This window comes from Chelonia mydas, chromosome 8, assembly GCF_015237465.2.
Source record: "Chelonia mydas isolate rCheMyd1 chromosome 8, rCheMyd1.pri.v2, whole genome shotgun sequence".
NCBI lineage: Eukaryota > Metazoa > Chordata > Testudines > Cheloniidae > Chelonia > Chelonia mydas.
In genome coordinates, this window is record NC_057854.1 from 34,849,992 (window position 1) to 34,868,344 (window position 18,353).

Sequence of the window (18,353 nt, forward strand, 5' to 3'; positions counted from 1 at the left end):
CCCAGGCCAGTGTCCCCTGATACCCTGCTCTCCTGGAGAGACCTGTGACCCAAGCCAACAGAACCAAGACTTGTCACTTCCACCCCAGTCTTCTGCATACACGTTTCCTGCCTGGTCTCGCCCTGCTCACAATTGCAGGGACTGAGGAGTCCCCGTCCCCAGCCTCCTGGGTGTCCCCAGTGCATAGCAGCATTGCTTTGCCCTTTTGGCCAGCCTCCAGTGAAGATAACTGCTGCCATTGATCACCTGGATAAGGACCTCCAGGACAGCTACCCAAGCCATCCATCCCCTCCCCCAACAGACAAATAACACCCTAGCAATCTGTCTGGGGGAGGCATCTACCTCCCCCAGACAGCTGCAGACCCCCCATAGGATGCCACACCCAGTACAGTTAGAGCGGGAGGGGACAGATTTGCACCATCCCTCATATGGGGGGAGGGGTAACAGTCTCCTGCCAGGGTAAAAATGGAGTGCTTCCAACCCAGCCTCCCCCCACCCATTGCTGCACCTGAAGACCTTATTCTTTTCTGACTCACCCTCCTTTACCCCTGTGTAGTGTGGCTCATGCACAAAGGCTGATGGGTCCCTCCTGCCCTGAGCTAGCTGCATTGAGGTGACCAACGACCACCCTACACCCCTGCAGCTGGCTTTGTGGTTTGGGGCCTGCCTCTATGGGCAGTGCCAGCGAGAATGCTCTCCATGCAGTTGCAGGCCCAGTTGCAGATTAACCACTGGGATATCTCAAACCACGGGCCCAGTTACCCATTTCCTAAATGCAACGGCATGCTTTGCTTGTGCCACCTAGGAGCAGAGTCGAAACCTCAGCCCACAGTGTCTTGGGTGTCAAAATACCATGCACTCCTACCAGGAGGTCAAATTCGCTGGAGAGCTGAGACAGCTGTATCCCTCTGCCTGCTCCGTGATATACGGTAAGGGAGAGCGGATTCCTGGGGAAGTTGCTGTTTGACCTCTGCATGTACCTGATAACTCCAGCCGGAACCCGCTGCTGTGGTTAGAGCTCACCACACCGCAGACAGCTGGGGTTAAAAATTAACAACCTCTTCTGTGAGCATGAACAGGTATAGGCCACTTAAAATTCAGTTAGTCTGAGCCACGTTCTGGTCTGAGCGACACCTGTGTGATGCTGGGGTAACTCCATGCACACCTGTGTAACAGAGATCAGAATTAGGGGCAGAGTATTTGTGTATTCACTACATGTTAAGTATGGGGGCCTGATTCACATCTGTTACACCAGCTTTGTGTGTGGATTCAGTGGAATCACTGGCATGTGAAACTGGAGAGATGCAGTGGTGAAACAGGCCCTAGGCTACCACATTCTAATCTCAGCCACCCTGGTGTAAATCTGGAGTGACTCAATTGGTGCAACAGAGGCTACAGTTTGTTTCCGAAAACCTCATTGCTGATTTATCTCCACGTGACTCCAGCTTTTGTTATGATCTGGCAGAAGTGCCTCCACCGGCGATTGTGACCGCCCACTCGACTAAGGCGCAAGACTCGGCGACTGCCTTCTTGGCTCATGGGCCTATTCAAGACCTCTGCAGGGCCACTACCTGGTCGTCCATTCACACACTCACGTCTCCTTATGCGCTTACTCAGCAGGCCCGAGACTATGCTGGCTCTGGTAGAGCAGTGTTGCAAGCCGCATGACCATGAACTCCGAGCCTGCTGCCAGGGATTCTGCTTGTGAGTCACCTAGAATGGAATCGACATCAGCAAGCACTCAAAGAAGAAAACATGGTTACCTATCTTTTCGTAACTGTTCTTCGAGACGTGTTGCTCATGTCCATTCTATTCCTCGCCCTCCTACCCCTCTGTTGGAGTTCCGGCAAGAAGGAACGGAGAGGGCATAGGGCTAGAGGTGCCTAATATACTGACGCATGAGCGCGGCACTCCCGAGGGTGCCATAGCTGGCCCTACAGATACCGCTAAGCAGGGCCATCCTTACCCACGTGCAAAGTATGCAGCTGCATAGGGCACCAGGAAACTTGGGGCACCAAATTTTCTGGTCCCCTGCGCAGCTGTGCGGTGCTCCAGCCTCTGCCTCGCCTCTTCCTGCCCTTGCTCCACCACAGCCCCACCTCTTCCCGCCCCTGAGTGCAGCAGGGCTGGGCCCACCCTCACCAGTGGCAGGAAGTGCAGGAACCTGGCCCCAGCCACGCTGCCGGTGAGTGCTGGGGGGTGGTTCCTCCCTGCCCCCCAAGCCAGCCGCCCACATCCCGCAGAGGCCTGCCCCCCTCCCCCACAGGGGGGCTGCTTCGGGCCCCAGAATAGCTGGGGACGGCCCTGCCGCTAAGGCAAAAATCTCTGACAACTGCACGTGGGCGCGCGCACACCTGAGCAACACATCTCAAAGAACAACAGTTACGAAAGGGAGGTAACTGGTTTTTTTGCAAGAGCTGAGCACGCTGATTTTCCTACAGCCTAGCACAGTGAGACTTTTTAAAGGGAACTAACTTCTTACAAATGTTAAATAGATGAAGAATCATGGTTTGTGACGAGGAAATCATCTCTCTTCAGAGATGCTTTGGGTTTTTCCCCCCACTTCTAAGCAGGGACATTTTGAGGGATTTAATCATTTTACAGGTTTTCTCGATTGTGTAAAATGTGCATTTTTTGGTCTCATTCTCAGGTATCTTTGTTTTTCTCCCAAAAGGTGATTGAGACAGTAGTTGAGCTGGTCAACGGTAAGAAAGCAGACCTTGCTGTGTGGGTAGGCTGTGCAGCTTTACACTAAATGAATAGGCCATTGTAGCTATTGGGCAGATGGGTGGTCTTGTAGTTAAGTTGCTGTAACGAGGCACTGGAGATCAAGGTTCAAATCCTGGCTCAGCCAACGTCTTGTATGATCCTGAGCAACTCATGTAATCTTTCTGTGCCTCAGTTTCCTATATCTAACATGGATGTAATGTTCCATTCTTCCATCCCCTTTTCTCTGTGTTTAGACTGGGAATTCTTTGGGACAGAGGCTATCCCTTACTATGTGTTTGTGCAGCACCTAGCACAATGGGGCCCTGATCTCAGCTGAGCCCTCTAGGGTTATTTTAATACTAATAATGGCATTTGCTTTACATATGATGGGACTACAGCAGCCATCTTAAGTCTAAGTGTAGAGAATCTGTGAAGCAAGTCTTGTTGCTGCACGGTAGCTGGTGGGTTCTCTTATTCATCTAAAGGTCTATTAAAGTTACAAGCCAATTCAGAGGGAAGATGTGCCAGCCTCATTTCAGCATGCACTGGCAGGTACAGTAGAGTCCATCCAAACAGTATTGATGGGTTCTGACCCCCTCACCTTGTTAGATCTGAAGAGATCACCACGGCAGGTGCTATGGTGCAGGCCAAAAATTAGCATGTGTACCCCAGAGAGAGTTGCTCTTCTCTTCAGTGGTCCATCTCCTCAGTGGCTGGCTTGGGCTAGTGCTAGCCAGCTCTTGTTTGTATATTTTCCTTGGGAAGAAGCACTATTGTTCTTCATTCTTTACATTGCAGTGGTGTCTAGATGCCCTTGTGCTGTGTGTTCTACAGACCCTCTCAGCACCAAAAAAGGCAAAGGAGGAGAGAAGAAATTGTAGGACAGATTACCCAAGATCACACTGTGAGTTCATGGCTGAACTGGGACTATAGCCCAGGTTTCTAGTCTATTGAACCACACTGCCTGTATAACAAAACTCAAAGGACATGGCGGGGAAAGGTTGCAGGACTTGGAATAAGGTGGGCCAGGGAAGGAGAGAGGATCTGGGAATTGGCTGGGCAATGGGCATATGGGAATAGTTTTGATAAGACCTCGTTTTCTTATACACTCATTCTTTCCACAGGAAAGGAGTGAGTCGGTGGCTAACGTCAGCTGTTAATCCAAGGTAGGTCACAGTCAGAGTTCCAACCATCCAAACTCAATCAGCCTGAAGTCCTTTGCGGATGGAGATCTGGTTGCCCTGCTCCCAACAGTGCTGCTAAACAAGACTAGCGCTGGATTTTCAAAATCGCCTAAGTGGTTTCTGAGCTTATGCACCTGAGGAAGGCCGTTGAGGTTCACTTTTTCAGTGTGCTGGTTTAGGTGAAAACAGCAGAGGAAACGGTGTTAATCACTAACTCACTCTGAGTCAGTTCACTGGTGGTAAGCAGCTGATCAAGAGAGGAAGGATGGCTTTGTGGAAGGGGGCTAGCCTGGGTCTCAGGAGTTCCAGATTCAGCCAACCCTGGCTTTTAGGGTGACCAGACAGAAAATGTGAAAAATCGGGACGGGGGTGGGAGGGTAATAGGAACCTATATAAGAAAGACCCCAAAATCGGGACTGTCCCTGTAAAATCGGGACATCTGGTCACCCTACTGGCTCTACCACAGACTTCCTCTGTGACTGTCGGCAAGTCACTTAGGGTGGGATCCACAAAGGGACTTGGGTGCTGTGACACTCAGCATGGTATCTCCTAGAAAATCGCAGGAATAGTGCTATGATCCACAAATCCTGAGAGAGGCAACTTGGCTCCCTATACAATGAATGGGGAGAGAGGCGCCTAAGAATGCGATCGAAAAAAGCCAGCTGGCTAGGCCAGAAGATCCCTAATCTAGCTAATGGAAATGCTGACCAAAGGGGTGTGTGCTAAGCCCCGCCCTCTCCCAGAGATCAGCACCTAAGTGCAGGCTGCAGAAGGTGCCTAGCTCTGCATAGCCACTCGTGAACAGGGACCCGCTGCCTGGAGTCGCTCCTTGAGGGAATGAGTTAAGTGCCTGCCTCACTCCATGCAAAATGGTGATGGGAAGAGGTCCTGCCCACCTTATAACTTCTAGCCCAGTGGTTAGACCACTGGTCTGGGATGTGGGTGGCCCAGGCTTAATTCCCCCTCTGCCAGAGGGGAGAGGCTCTCACACCTCTCAAGGGCATGCTCCAGCCACTGGACTATGAGGTATTCTGATGTGGGGCTTCTTCACTCTCTCCTCTTGAAGCTGTTCCACTGAGGATAAACACAGCCATTGGGCCAGAGAGGGGAGATGACTCTAATCCAGTGGTTAAGGCTCCCATGTGGGAGGGATATGACCCTGGTCCCGTCCCCCTGCTCCAACCTAGGAACATAAGAATGGCCATACTGGGTCAGACCATTGGTCCATCCAGCCCAGTATCCTGTCTTCCGACAATGGCCAATGCCAGGTGCTTCAGAGGGACTGAACAGAAGAAGCAATCATTGAGTGGCCCATCCTCTATTGTTCCCTCCCAGCTTGTGGCAAACAGAAGTTTAGGGACACCCAGAGCATGGGGTTGCCTCACTGACTATCTTGGCTAATAGCCATTGATGGACCCATCCTCCATGAACTTATCTAGTTCTTTTTTGAACCCTGCTATAACTTTGGCCTTCACAACATCTTCTGGCAACAAGTTCTACAGGTTGACTGCAAAGTACTTCCTTTTGTTTGTTTTTAAACCTGCTGCCTATTAATTTCATTGTGTGACCCCCGGTTCTTGTGTTATGTGAAGGGGTGAATAACACTGCCTTGTTCACTGTCTCCACACCAGTCAAGGCTTTATAGACCTCTCTCATATCCCCCCTTAGTCGTCTCTTTTCCAAGATCAACAGTCCCAGTCTTTTTAATCTCTCTTCACATAGAAGCTTTCATACCCCTAATTTTTGTTACCCTTTCTGTACCTTTTCCAATTCCAATATATCTTTACTGAGGTGGGGTGACTAGAACTGCACACAGTATTCAGGGTGTAGGTGTACCATGGATGTATATAGAAGCATTCTGATATTTACTGTCTTATTCTCTATCCCTTTCCTAATGGTTCCTAACACTGTTCGCTTTTTTTTGACTGCCGCTGCACATTGCGCGGATGGTTTCAGAGAACTGTCTACAATGGCTCCAAGATCTTTCTTGAGTGGTAACAGCTAATTTAGACCCCATCATTTTGTGTATATAGTTGGGATTGTTTTCCAATGTGCATGACTTTGCATTTATCAATATTGAATTTCTTCTGCCATTTTGTTGCCCAGTCACCCAGTTTTGGGAGATCCCTTTGTAACTCTTCACAATCTGCTTTAGACTTAACTATCTTAAGTAATTTTGTATCTGCACATTTTGCCACCTCACTGTTTTACCCCCTTTTCCAGATAATAAAATATGTTCCAGATTTATGAATTGGTCGAATTGCACTGGTCCCAGTACAGATCCCTGGGGAACACCACTATTAACCTCTCTCCATTGTGAAAACTGGCAGTTTATTCCTACCCTTTGTTTTCGGTCTTTTAACCAGTTACTAATCCATGAGAAGACCTTCCCTCTTACCATAACGGCTTACTTTGTAAGGGACCTTTTCAAAGGCTTTCTGAAGATCTAAGTACACTATATCCACTGGATCCCCCTTGTCCACGTTTGTTGACCCCCTCAAAGAATTCTAATAGCTTGGTGAGGCATAAGTTCCCTTTAAATAGCCACGTTGACTCTTCCCCAAAAAATCGTGTTCATCTATGTGTCTGATAATTCTATTCTTTAATATAGTTTCAACCAATTTGTTTGGTACTGAAGTTAGGCTTACTGGCCTGTAATGCTAGGATCGCCTCTGGAGCCTTTTTAGAAAATTTATCTCACATTAGCTATCCTCCAGTCATCTGGTACAGAAGCTGTTTTAAATGATAGGTTGCATACCACAGTTAGGAGTTCTGCAATTTCATGTTTGAGTTCCTTCAGAACTCTTGAGTGAATACCATCTGGTCCTGGTGACTTATTACTGTTTGTTTAATCCAGTTTGTTCCCAAACCTCCTCTATTGACACTTCACTCTGGGACAGTTCTTCAGATTTGTCACCCTAAAAGGGATGGCTCAGTTGTGGGAATCTCCCTCACAACTTCTGCAGGGAAGACCAATGCAAAGAGTTAATTTAGGCTGTATCTACACTAGCAAGCTTACAGTGGCACAGCTGTACTAATGCAGCTATGCTGCTGCAAGATCACTCGTGTAGCCGCTCTATACTTGCAGGAGAGAGATCTCCCATCGACATAAGAAAACCACCTTCACCAGCGGCAGTAGCTATGTCGGCAGGAGAGGCTCTCCTGCCAAGGTAACACTGTCCACACGGGCACTTCTGTCGATGAAATTTATATCGCTCAGCGGTGTGCGTTTTCACGCCCCTGAGCAACATAAGTTATACTGACAAAAGTGGTAGTAGTTTCTCCACAATGGCCTTGTCTTCCTTGAGTGCTCCTTTACCACCTCAATCGTCCAGTGGCCCCACTGATTGTTTGACAGTTTTCCTGCCTCTGATGTACTTTTTGCTGTTTCTGTGTCTTTTGCTAGTTGCTCTTCAAATTCTTTTTTGGCCTGCCTAGTTACACCTTTTACACCTGACTTGCCGCAGTTTATGCTCCTTTCTATTTTCCTCGGTAGGATTAACTTCCAATTTTTAAATGATGCCTTTTTGCCTCTAACTACTTCTTTTATTCTGTTTAGCCACGATGTCACTTTTTTGATCCTCTCACCAAGTTTTTTAATTTGGGGTATACATCTAATTTGCACCTCTATTATGGTGTTTTATAAAAGTTTCCATACAGGTTGCAGGCATATCACTTTTGGAACTGTACTTTTTAATTTCCATTTCACTAGCTTCCTCATTTTTGGGTAGCCCGATCACTTTTTCATTATTTATCCACAGTGCACAGCTTCAACAGGAGAGACTGCCAGATTTTGCATGGGAGCTGATCTGATAGGTAGCCGCTGAGCACTTCCACAAGTGCTTTAACCACTGGGCTAAAAGTTATAAACTGGACTCCTCCTCCTGGAGCTGGATTTTGAATGGGACCCAATCTGGTAGGTAGCCTCTGAGCACACCTCCTGGATCAGGCCCTCCCTTGACTTAGGCAGCTGAAGGCCTGCCTTTCCCATGGTTTGTTAAATTGCCCTGGGGCTTAGGGAGGAGATCAGAAGCTGGATGCTAGGACGCCCAAACAGAGGCAGGCAGTGCACATGCCCAGAAGCAGATGCACATGAAAACGGAGGCACCAAGTGACTTCAGGCATTGCATTGGAGCCAAAACTGGGCTGGGGGTGCCTAAGTCTGGGGGTTACCCGCCTATGTCCTTTTGTGGCTCCCACCTTTAGTCTCCCTGGCCATCAGTTTCTCCTCTGTAAAACACGGATAAGAGCACTTCCCTGCCTCACAGGCTGTGTTGAGGGGCACTTAGGTACCGTGGTCATGGGTGATATACAAGTACCCCAAGCAGAGATACCTGTGACCAATGCCAAGCCTCACTGGCTTAGGAGCTGTATCATACAGGGCTGTGCTAGCAGGCCGTACCCAATATGCTGTCTATGTAACTTCAATCTTTGTGTGTAGCCTTGGGGGTGGTTAGAATTGGAAGTAACTTTATGGGACATCTGTGGTCTAATGGGTGGATAATGAGGCTTAGGAGTTGGCTTTCCCACTTTGCTTTCCCACTTTGGCTTTGTGTGATTTTTTTTTTGTGTGCAGGCTGCGTAGGCCTATCTTCCAAAGCAGGCTTTGATTTTGCTGGTAACATTTTCAAAAACCCGTGAGTGAGTTAGGACCAGGGTTGTGTAGGGATGCAGGTGTCTGAAGATGCAGATAGGTGCTCTGTGGGATTTTAAAAGCAGGCCCCTAAGTCCCTTCTGAGAATGAGACTTGGTTTCCTAGATCACTTAAGCGGTTTTGAAAATATTATTTTAAATGTTTAAAAATGCCTCCCAGTGGAGGGCAGCAGTGGTGCTTCAACCTGCCTTTCCTCGCAGACACAGCTGTTCCTGTTGCCTAGCCGCCTGCAAATTTGCTCCTTCTGAGGCTACAGTTCCTTAGCCTTCTAACTTACCTTATGAAGATGGCATTTTCAAAGCACCTAGCGCTGGCCTAACTCTGCTCCCATCGAAGTCAGGTGTAAAACTCTCCTTGACTTTACTAGGAGCAGAGTGAAGCCAATACTGCATTCCCACCAGAGATATATGTAAAACTCTTGGAATTAACCAGATGTGTGCCAAATGCAAATAGCTTAGCCATATTACTTTCCTTTTCAATCCTCCCTCCTCCGCCCCAATATACACATACTGTCTGCATTTTTGTCTCACTTATGACTATAAATAGAGCTGGTCAGGACATGATTTTGGGGTCCCCCCCCTGGGGAAAAAAGCCAATGAAAAGTTTTTTTCATTTTTTCCTCAACATTTTGCTTCAGAAAATGTTGGGTTTTCATCAGAAAACAGAAGCCAAAAAAAGTTTTTTTTTTTGTTTTTTTTTTTTTCAATTTTCAGCAACATAAAGCTAAAAAATTTCTGCCATAAACCATTTTTTCTTTAGTTTTTAGTGGAAATTGATGGAAAAAAATCAGTTTTGGGGTTTTAGATTTATTTTCAGTGGAAAACCTGAAACACGTACTCAAAACCATAGATGTCCTGTGTAAGTCTTCCATTTTGATGAGAGCCATTAAAGTTGGGTTGAAAGAAATATTTCAACTGGATATAACTTTCCAGTGTCCGAGGTAGGGATCCAATCCCCTGAGGTGTTTGTAATGGGCCTTGCATAGAAATGATGTATTTTTGTCTTTATTGAGGCGGAGATTTTCAAATGCACAATAGGCCAAGTAGACACCCAACTCTCCTTGAAAGTCAGTGGGAGTTGAGTACCTGGGCCCCTGGTTGTACCTTTGAAAATATCCTGCTTATTTCATAGAGTTTAAGGGGAAAGAGACTTTTTAGATCTAGTCTGACTTCCTGTAAACCCCAGGCCTGAAATTTTTACCCACTTACCCTTATATTGAGCTCAATAACTTGAGTGAGCCCTAAAGCATGTCATCCTCAGGAGACTAGAGGTGCCCCAGGCAGAGAAGAGGGAAAATGGAGGGGCCACCAATGCCAGAGGCCGCTGCCATGGCAGGGAATTGATTAGGTGAGATATGCCCGGATGATCCCAGCAGGTGATCCACACCCCAAGCTGCACAGGCAGGCAGCAAATCTCCAAGGTTCCTCTAATCAGACTGGGGGAGAATTCCTGCCAGCCTGCACATCTGGCAATTAGTTGAATCCTGAGTATGTGAGCAAGACCCACCAGTCAAACATCTGGAAAAGATTCTCTGTACCACTTCAGAGCATTAGTCCACCCCATCCAGGGTCCTGTCTCCAGCTGTGGCTAATCCCTGATGCTTCAGGGGAAGACAACCCCTGCTTCCCTGTCCCCTGCCATACATCTGGCCAGGTGTGCAATGGGGAAATGTGTAGTGTGGTAGCGATCAGGGTCTTGTTATGGTAGCTGTGGGTCACACACATGGTCTGTATAAATAATCAGTTTAACTGAATAAGAAATTGGAATCCACATAATGCTTCAGCCCCAAAAGAAGTTATGAGAAAGGGAGGAGAGTGGGAATAGAAATTACCTTTCAGCCTTGCCTATAGCAGACATTAGCTGTACCTCCTGTAATGCTGGAGGAAGTACCCACTCCTTAAATGGACATGTAAAGTAAATGGATGAGCACCTGCTAGTCAATGTGAGTACATTTGCAGAATTGGGTCCTGAGTCCATTTGAGATCAGAGACCAAATTGGAGATTGTATTGCAAGCAAGACCAGGAAATATCACATTCCTGTTTTCTTCACGGATCTGCTGGAAGGGTTCAGTAAGAAGTTCACATCTGACCAGTGGTACTTACATGATCCCCAGATTATATATGTTTCAGAGTAACAGCCGTGTTAGTCTGTATTTGCAAAAAGAAAAGGAGGACTTGTGGCACCTTAGAGACTAACCAATTTATTTGAGCATGAGCTTTCGTGAGCTACAGCTCACTTCATCGGATGCTCAAATAAATTGGTTAGATTATATATGATGTACATACTTGTGACACCCATTGCTTACCAACTGTCATACAATTGGCTGACACAGCATCATAAGACTGAAAAGAGTTTTGCACTATTGCTTTCCTAGCTAGTCAATAGCTTCTGGCACCAGCAAATATTGACCAGCTACAAATTTGCTGAGGGGAGGTCATATGGCCTTTTGACCTGAAATATAGAAGAGGATAACTTGGATGCTGTGTAGGGGATATGGGAGTGGAGACATTTTATCTTATTCTACCCGGAATAAGCTTTCAGGGCCCCAGTCCCAGGCTTTTTAGGCATCAGCCACACAAACATGAACACAACGTGTGAGGTATAAGCGACACAGAAAGAAAAGCAGTCAACAATTATTTATTGAGTTGAGACAGCAGCTCAGTATGGTATCATGGAGAGAGACACACCCTAGTCCAAGTGGTTTATAACCAAAGACCTAGTTTTATGATTAGCTGACTGCCATCTGTTTATCTTGTCCAGCACATCTGAGCACAGTAGTAGCACTGGGCCAGGTCCTGGTCCGCTTGAAATTGATGGAGGTTGTACCATGTAAGACCTTGATCCTGCGAGTAGCGTTGCATGGCAAGGGGGAGGGGAGAGATGACCCTTGCTCCCTAGCAGAGCCCCATGGAAATCAACAGGGTGCTGTGTGGGTCCCTCACACATGCTCCAGGATTGCAGGAGATGCTCAGCAGACATGATTTTTAAAAGTGAACATGAAGGTCTATAAGAACTGAGGGGAAAATGTCATGTACGGTGCATGGCTTAATAGCACCTGCCCGGCTTTGCACAGTGCTTTGAGAGTGCTATAGACGTGCTTAGTATTATTACATGATCCTATTATTAATTAATTATTATCTGAGACAGCTCCCGCTATTTGTCCTGGAGTTCTGTTACTAAGACTAGGTCACGTCATGCGGTGAGCTAAACCCAAACTTTGTCAGACGGTAAACAGCCTGAGACAAGTGATACAAAATACATTATTAAAGAATGTAATAACACATCCCCTGGCCAGCGGGGTAATGTGTATAAGGATGAAGGTCTGCATCATGTGTAGAAAAAAAACAAAAGGGACCTGCAGCTTAATTATATCTTGATGGTCAATTTCTGAATTTTTGCTGTAGTCTTCACTTCCAATCAATCCCCCCCAAGTAATATATCCCTTTTAAGAGGGCCTTATAGCAGTTAGCAGAAGCTATATAGGCATTTATATATATGTGCCCAAGGTATGTAATAAAAATACAACAACTGGACACATTGCATTATACTGAGGGCCTATGTCATGTATTCCTAATGTACAGAGACTAGTTTGAACAATTTCAGCTCAGAATAGCTTGAAATGCCACAGAAAGCTGCGCTCTGAGTCCAAGCAAGCGGAATTGATTGAGGAAACCTAAATCCTCATGCTCTCGCTCACACACATCTGTATCTACATGTTGTAATAATAATAATTAATTAATAAAAAGGATCTTCAAAGTTTAGCACGAGTACCACAAGTGGTCTGTTGAAGTATTTACACCCCTAAGGAACCGCTGGGAAAACCTTTATTCATAAAAAAAGGCTCCACAATGAATCAGCCCATGTGCTGGCGATATTTTGTGGCGAGGCACAAGGAGCGTGTTTTCACCAGGAAGCAGCGTGAATCTCGGTATTTGTTATACCAACCCCCCCCCCCCCCCCCCCCCCCCGGGAAAGTGCCGAACGGGCCAGTTTAACAAAGCCCCAAATAAAAATCACATCGCCCCTGAGAAGCAAGCCCGGCTGGGCTAGCACCTCCCCAGGCCAGCTTGCTGAACGCCGGCTGGGCAAAGTTTCGCATCTTACTTTGGGGTTTGTTTTTATTTTGTTTAAAGGGGAAGGACGGCGATAAACTCAAAGTTGCTTTTCGTCGTGGTGGTGGGGGTGGGGGGGACACAAGGAGAGAGCAAAAAGAGGGAGTGCAGGAGACGGTGAGGGATGGCAGAGGGCTTGGGGGCTGGGATGTGGCCAGTGGGAATGCAGCAGCGGCAGCCACGCTGCAAGTTAATCAGATAATAATCAAAGCGATTGCATAAAAACCTCCTTTGGAGGCGGCTCGGCGCTGCCTGCTCGGCTGGAGGAGTTGCCCCGGGCTGCGGCTCACTTTGGGGCTGGTTGCTGGGGAGGGCGGGGGGAGAAGCCTGCGCTCAGCATGCAAAAGAGCAGGGCCAAGGGAGCGAGGCGGAGATGGCAGAGGCGGCGGCAGTGGGCAGCCGGCGAGTTGGTCCGGTCCGGGTTTTGCCGGCAGCCCCCGGGCAGCAGCAGCCCTATGCAATGTGGTTCGGCTGTCTATGTACTTCCAGAGCGAGGAGGGATGTAGAGGTGGGTTTGCGGGGAAGGAGACGCTGCCTTGGAGGAGAAACACCCCCCCACCCCTTCACTTCTTTTTTTTTTCCCCTTCAATTTCCCATTGTGAGCCCCCCCCCTTCCTCCCATGCACGCGACCCTTTGATCTGGGCGCTGCAGCCCCCCCCACCCCGCTGATTTACCCCCCCGCCCCACAGCGAGGGGAGGGAGACAAACACCCCTCGCTTTGCAAAGAGACAATTTTTTGGCAGGTGCTAATTTTTTTTTTTTGCATGCTCTGGATTTGGCTCTTTAATCCGGCCGGCGACAGCTCGCGCGCGCACACACACACACACACACACACACTGCCCGGAGTGGTGGTGGCTGCAGCTCCCATCCTTCCCTTCTCCTCCTCCTTCCTCTCCTGCCGCTGCTGCTTCTCCTGCTCTTGCTCCGGATCGCTCTTCCTCCGGTAGGTGCATGAGAGTGAAAAGGCCCCTGTGCTTGCTAAATATGCAGATGCATTCACGGGCCACGGAAGAGTTGGGGGAAAAGTCTCGGGAAAAAGTTTGCCCTGTAATTTCCCGTCCGTTCAGGTGCTGATCGGTGGCCCAGGGGAAAGGGGAGAGGGGGCAGATCAGACCCTTTGCTCCCACCCAGCCCCTATCCCTAACCCCCCTTCTCCCTACCTCCGCCGGGATGGAGAAGTGCGGCAGAAGGTTGGTCTCAGATCACTGGGTCTAGACAAAAAGAGGGGATTTTTTTGGGGGAGGGGGGAGGGTGGTGGGATCCTCCATTGGAGATGACCCGTGAGTTCGCTCCAGCCCGGCTGGCACCAGAGGTCCCTGGAGCAGAGGCAGAGACATCCCAGGAGAAGGGGAGAGGGTTATGCACCCTCCCTCACTTTCCTTTTAAAGTCCCCCCCCAAGGGAAATTAATCGCCTCTCCCTCCCCGATTCTTCCAGTTTTGGGTATTTTTTGCGGGGTGGAGCAAACCCCACGCACCGCGATTTGAAAGTGACCAGTCCCGTGTGTGTGTATGTGTGTGTGTGAGTGAGTGAGTGAGACCAGTCCCCTGTGTGTGTGTCTCTCTCTCCTGTAGCGCTCGGAGTCATGTAAGTCCCAGATCGCGGCTGCTTTATTGGGGTTGCTGCCGGGAGCGTGGGGGGTGGGGGGATTGTTGTGGCGGCCGCGAGGACGGGGCGTTTAATGAGCAAAGTTTTGTCTGCAATATTGAAATTGTCCCTCTTGCCCCCCCTTCCCTCCCTCCCCCTTGAGTGAAATTAACAGGAGGGGGAAATGGGATAGCAAATGTCAGTTTCCAGCGCGGGGCGGTGGCACGGTGGCTGCAGCCAGCCCCTCTATCCCAGGACGCTGCATTATTGATCGGGAGCCCACCCCCTCCCGATCTAATCACTGGGTTGTTTCCCGGGTTACAATGGTGTCTGAAAGCAGCAGGCTGGCTCGAGCTGACCCTTCTGCTTGTGTGAGCCGCGGATTAGAGCGGCGCCCGCTAGCGCCGCTGCAGCTCAGGGGCTGTCAGCAATTCCTAGTCCTGCTTTCCAGGGGCTGGCGATTCAGCAAACAAACCCAGGCCGCCCACCCTCCCTCGCCTGCCTCCAGCTTGCCATGCAGAGCCTGGCGCTGCTGGGGAGAGGGAGTGGACGGGGAGCAGCACGAGGCGGCTGGGGGGCAGACTTTGAGTTTTCCCGGCTTTAATTTGCCTTTTTTTTAAAAAAAAAAGCTGGAGGAAGAGGATTTGGGGCAGAACAGCGTTCCCTGGGCTGATCCCTTTGACTTGCGGGTTGGATATGATTTCTTTTCCTTTTCTGTAGCTCAGAGGGCATTCAAAGTGTTCGGTCGCTTGTTCAGAGTTTTCTACAGGTTTCTTTTTTTATATAAAAGCAACAGGAGGGCTGAATTTGTTTCATTTATTTTTAAAGCAAATTTTGCATCCACGGAGTAGTTGAAATCTGTCTATTTTGTTGTTGCCCATTTTAGTTTTGTTTCCCAAACTGCAGTCAGTGAGGGATGGCCAGTGTGCGGGATGCGCGGCTCTCTGGAACTGAGCCATGTGTGACAAGTAACTTAAGTTTGTTTTTTTTTAACCAAGTAATATTTTCCCCCCACTTTGCCTTTGAGTCGGTAATATGCGATTCATGCTGGAGCTGCACTCCCCCTGCATTTGATGTGTGGGCACTGAATGTACACTAAGAATAAAAGATTAAATGGAAGCAGACGATTGCAGTGTACAATGTGTAATTTATCTAATACTCATCCACAGCCGCACGCTGCTAGCTGTAATGCTGTAGTGTATTTTGCAAATGATTTACTGTACTGTTGATTATTATACAAAACTCGGCTTGGTCTTAGCTCAACTCATTGAGGCCCAATGACCAATGCCCTTCCCATTCCACCCAGTTGTTTGGTTTGGGTCCTTTAATTCTTTGCTCAAATGAGCGATTAAAAAGGAAGTGCTACTTATTCTGGGTCCTAAACATAAACAAAGCTGTACACACATCCAGTGATAACAGATCACATGTGTGCAGAGCTCCATGTGACCCTGATCCAGCAATCTTTGCTCCCATGAGTAGATTCTTTGGAGAGGATGGGATGACAAGAGTGATTTGAGGACTACATAAAGGAGTAAAGGATCATGCCCTCTTAGTTGTAGGATACCTGGGAAATACCGTGTTTTAAAAGAAAAACTTAATGGTTGGGGCTGCCCCATCTGTAACCCACTGAATTAGAATGTAGGGCACATTTCTTATCACCATGCAGCTTGAAAGATACATTGCATGCAAGGGGTAAGAGCTGGGTCTTGCACCACTGAACTCAATGGAAGTTATGTTTTTGACGCCTTCGGGAATAGGCCCTGACTGATATGACAGTGTCAATGGTCCTTTAATAGTTCCCTTGCCTGGCTTTTCCAGGCTCCTTGGACCCCTTATTCTGTCACGGGGACACTTCCCCACCTTCACTTGCTGTTCCACCTTCTAAAAAAAAAAAAGGCTAAATTCCCAGAAGCTGCTTCCACAAAGCTACCCATGAACTTCAATACTTATGCATGCAAACAGGACCCTGTGACTTCAGATCAGGTAGCTGCCTATACAGGAGGGTGATTGGGTGTTTCTCTCCCTGATTTGCCTGTCCAAGGGTGTGATTTATTACAAATACACCCATAGCACCCGGGAGTGAAAATTTGGCCTGCAGGCTACTTCCCTACAAGCAACTGCTGTAAGTAATTGTGTGGGGTCCAGCTTAAACCCACCAAAGCCAGGAAGTTCAGAGCTCAGACTGCAACTTCTTTGTTAACTTCAACCCCGTTTATCCCCTCTGTGCTGGAGGATTCCCCAAACACTGGGTGGTCTTCCATGCTGCACCTAGGCATAGGGAGAACTTGGGCTGACAAAGGTCCCACCCTGAATATACTTGCTTTCACTTATTGCTACTGTAACTGGGGTTTTTTCCTTTTGTTTATTTGTGTGAGGTTTTAAAAAAATGTTCCAACAGTTAAATAGCTTTGCTTTAATGTGCGCTTTGAAAGAAACATGAGCCATTGAAATTGAAGGCCAAGTAGCGAGGATTTTGCCTTTTAAGAGGTGTTGATTAATAGAAAAGCAGACCTAGGTTTTTCCTTTGGAGTGTAAAGTACCCTTTAGTTAGACATAGAAAACAGAGTGCCCCTTTCCTCCCTTTTTAAAAAATTCCTTTCCTGAAAGATTATGCATGGTGTCACCTGTTGAAAAAATGACAACAAACAGTCTGTGCATTTAGACCTTGATGAGAACTCTCAGTGCAATGTCAAAAACAAATCGGCTTCTTTAGTGCCTTATTGAGCACAAAACCTGTAAGTGTTGTTCTCCAAGGCTTCTGCCCACATTGGCGAGGCAGAGAGGGGTCGGTTTAGCTCCCTTTGCTGCCAAGTGTAAATTTATTGCCTGATTTTAGTAGTGTCCCCCTATGGAATTGGGAGCTGTTGGTAACATTTACTGTGTTCCCCTGTCATGGGAATGGGCTCGTTTTGTCACTTAAATCCAAGTAGGCACCATTGTGTGCGTGTGTGCGTAGATGTACATTTTATCAGCCTTATAGACCCAATGATCTGACCTCCAGGGGTTTTTTGGGGGTTAACCCATCAGAGCGTGATAATAAAAGTAAACTAACAAAAGAAGTGCTTATAGCTTTCTGCTGGTGAGGGTTGACTTGGCTCTGTATTTGAAGTTCTAGTCGATGTTCTTCCTCTGCACATTAAAGCTGACAAAGTGGCTTATGAGGAAATGACAGGTTAAAGCGTCGGACAAATGAAATCGACATAGTAAATGTTCGGAATGATTTGAAAGTTCCGCTGATTCCATGAATGAAACTTGTTGAATGAACTTGCGTGGGAGTTTTGTTTACTGGTGGCAAATGCAAAGTGCACATTGCAAAACATGATTGCTTACCCTGGATTAGAGAGATAATAAAGAAGATATTGGAAGTGTCTGCATTGGGCTAAACAAGGGCATTTGGAGCATGCAGAGGTTATTGAATGGGGGGTGGGATGGGGAGAAGGCCTTGGTGGTGCAGGCAGTTTGTTTGTGTGTATGTGTGTGTGTGTGTGTATCGTGTGTGCAAGGGCTTTGTACAATGTAAAACTTTTTGAATGAATGCATGCACACATCATTCACAGGTTATCACCACTTTGGTGGGAAAATAGATGAATTGTTTGAGGCTTTGAGCCAAGTTGTTACTGACATGGACTTACAGGGAGAGATCTGAGGACCAAAGGGACCCAGCTTTGTCTCTGGCAGAGGCCACAAGGTTGACTTTGGTGCAGTTGTGCTGGCTTACGCTAGCATGGAGTTTGGCCCACGGAGCCTGTGAAATAACATTGGGCCGTGTTACACTCCAGCAGCGTGGGATGCCCTGAAGGCTGAGGGCTGATCCAGTCTGCAGCATGAGCCCAGCAGCCAAAAGTGCATGTATGACATTAACTGGCTGAGGATGTATTTGCAGGTGCCTCTTTCCAAAAACCTGCTTGTTCCTCCTTGATAAAGGATGCAGTTGACACGAGTCGTGCAAGAGGCGGATGCTGAAATGGGTTTATTGTGGTAGGGACTTGTCCAGTGCATCTCACTAGTGGCATCTATCACAGAGGGGCCAAATTGTCCTCTCCCTAAGCAGGGGAAATGTCCCCTTTGGTGAACTGTGTCCCCTACCTGCAGAGTCAGTGGCGTCT

At 47.8% G+C, this 18,353-nt stretch overlaps 1 protein-coding gene across 5 annotated transcripts in view; it reads left to right on the forward strand.

Moving 5' to 3' along the window:
- Window positions 1-12,894: 12,894 nt before the first annotated feature.
- The window catches only part of CXXC5 (CXXC finger protein 5), a 98,113-nt gene continuing 92,654 nt past the window's right edge, over window positions 12,895-18,353 (forward strand). The window contains exon 1 of one of the 5 annotated variants that reach the window (XM_037907380.2): window positions 12,895-13,168. The gene's annotated coding sequence lies outside the window, so the exon portion shown is untranslated. Of the gene's footprint in view, window positions 13,605-18,353 lie in introns of all 5 variants that reach the window. The other 4 variants (XM_037907374.2, XM_037907373.2, XM_037907379.2 and 1 more) reach the window with 4 other exon arrangements.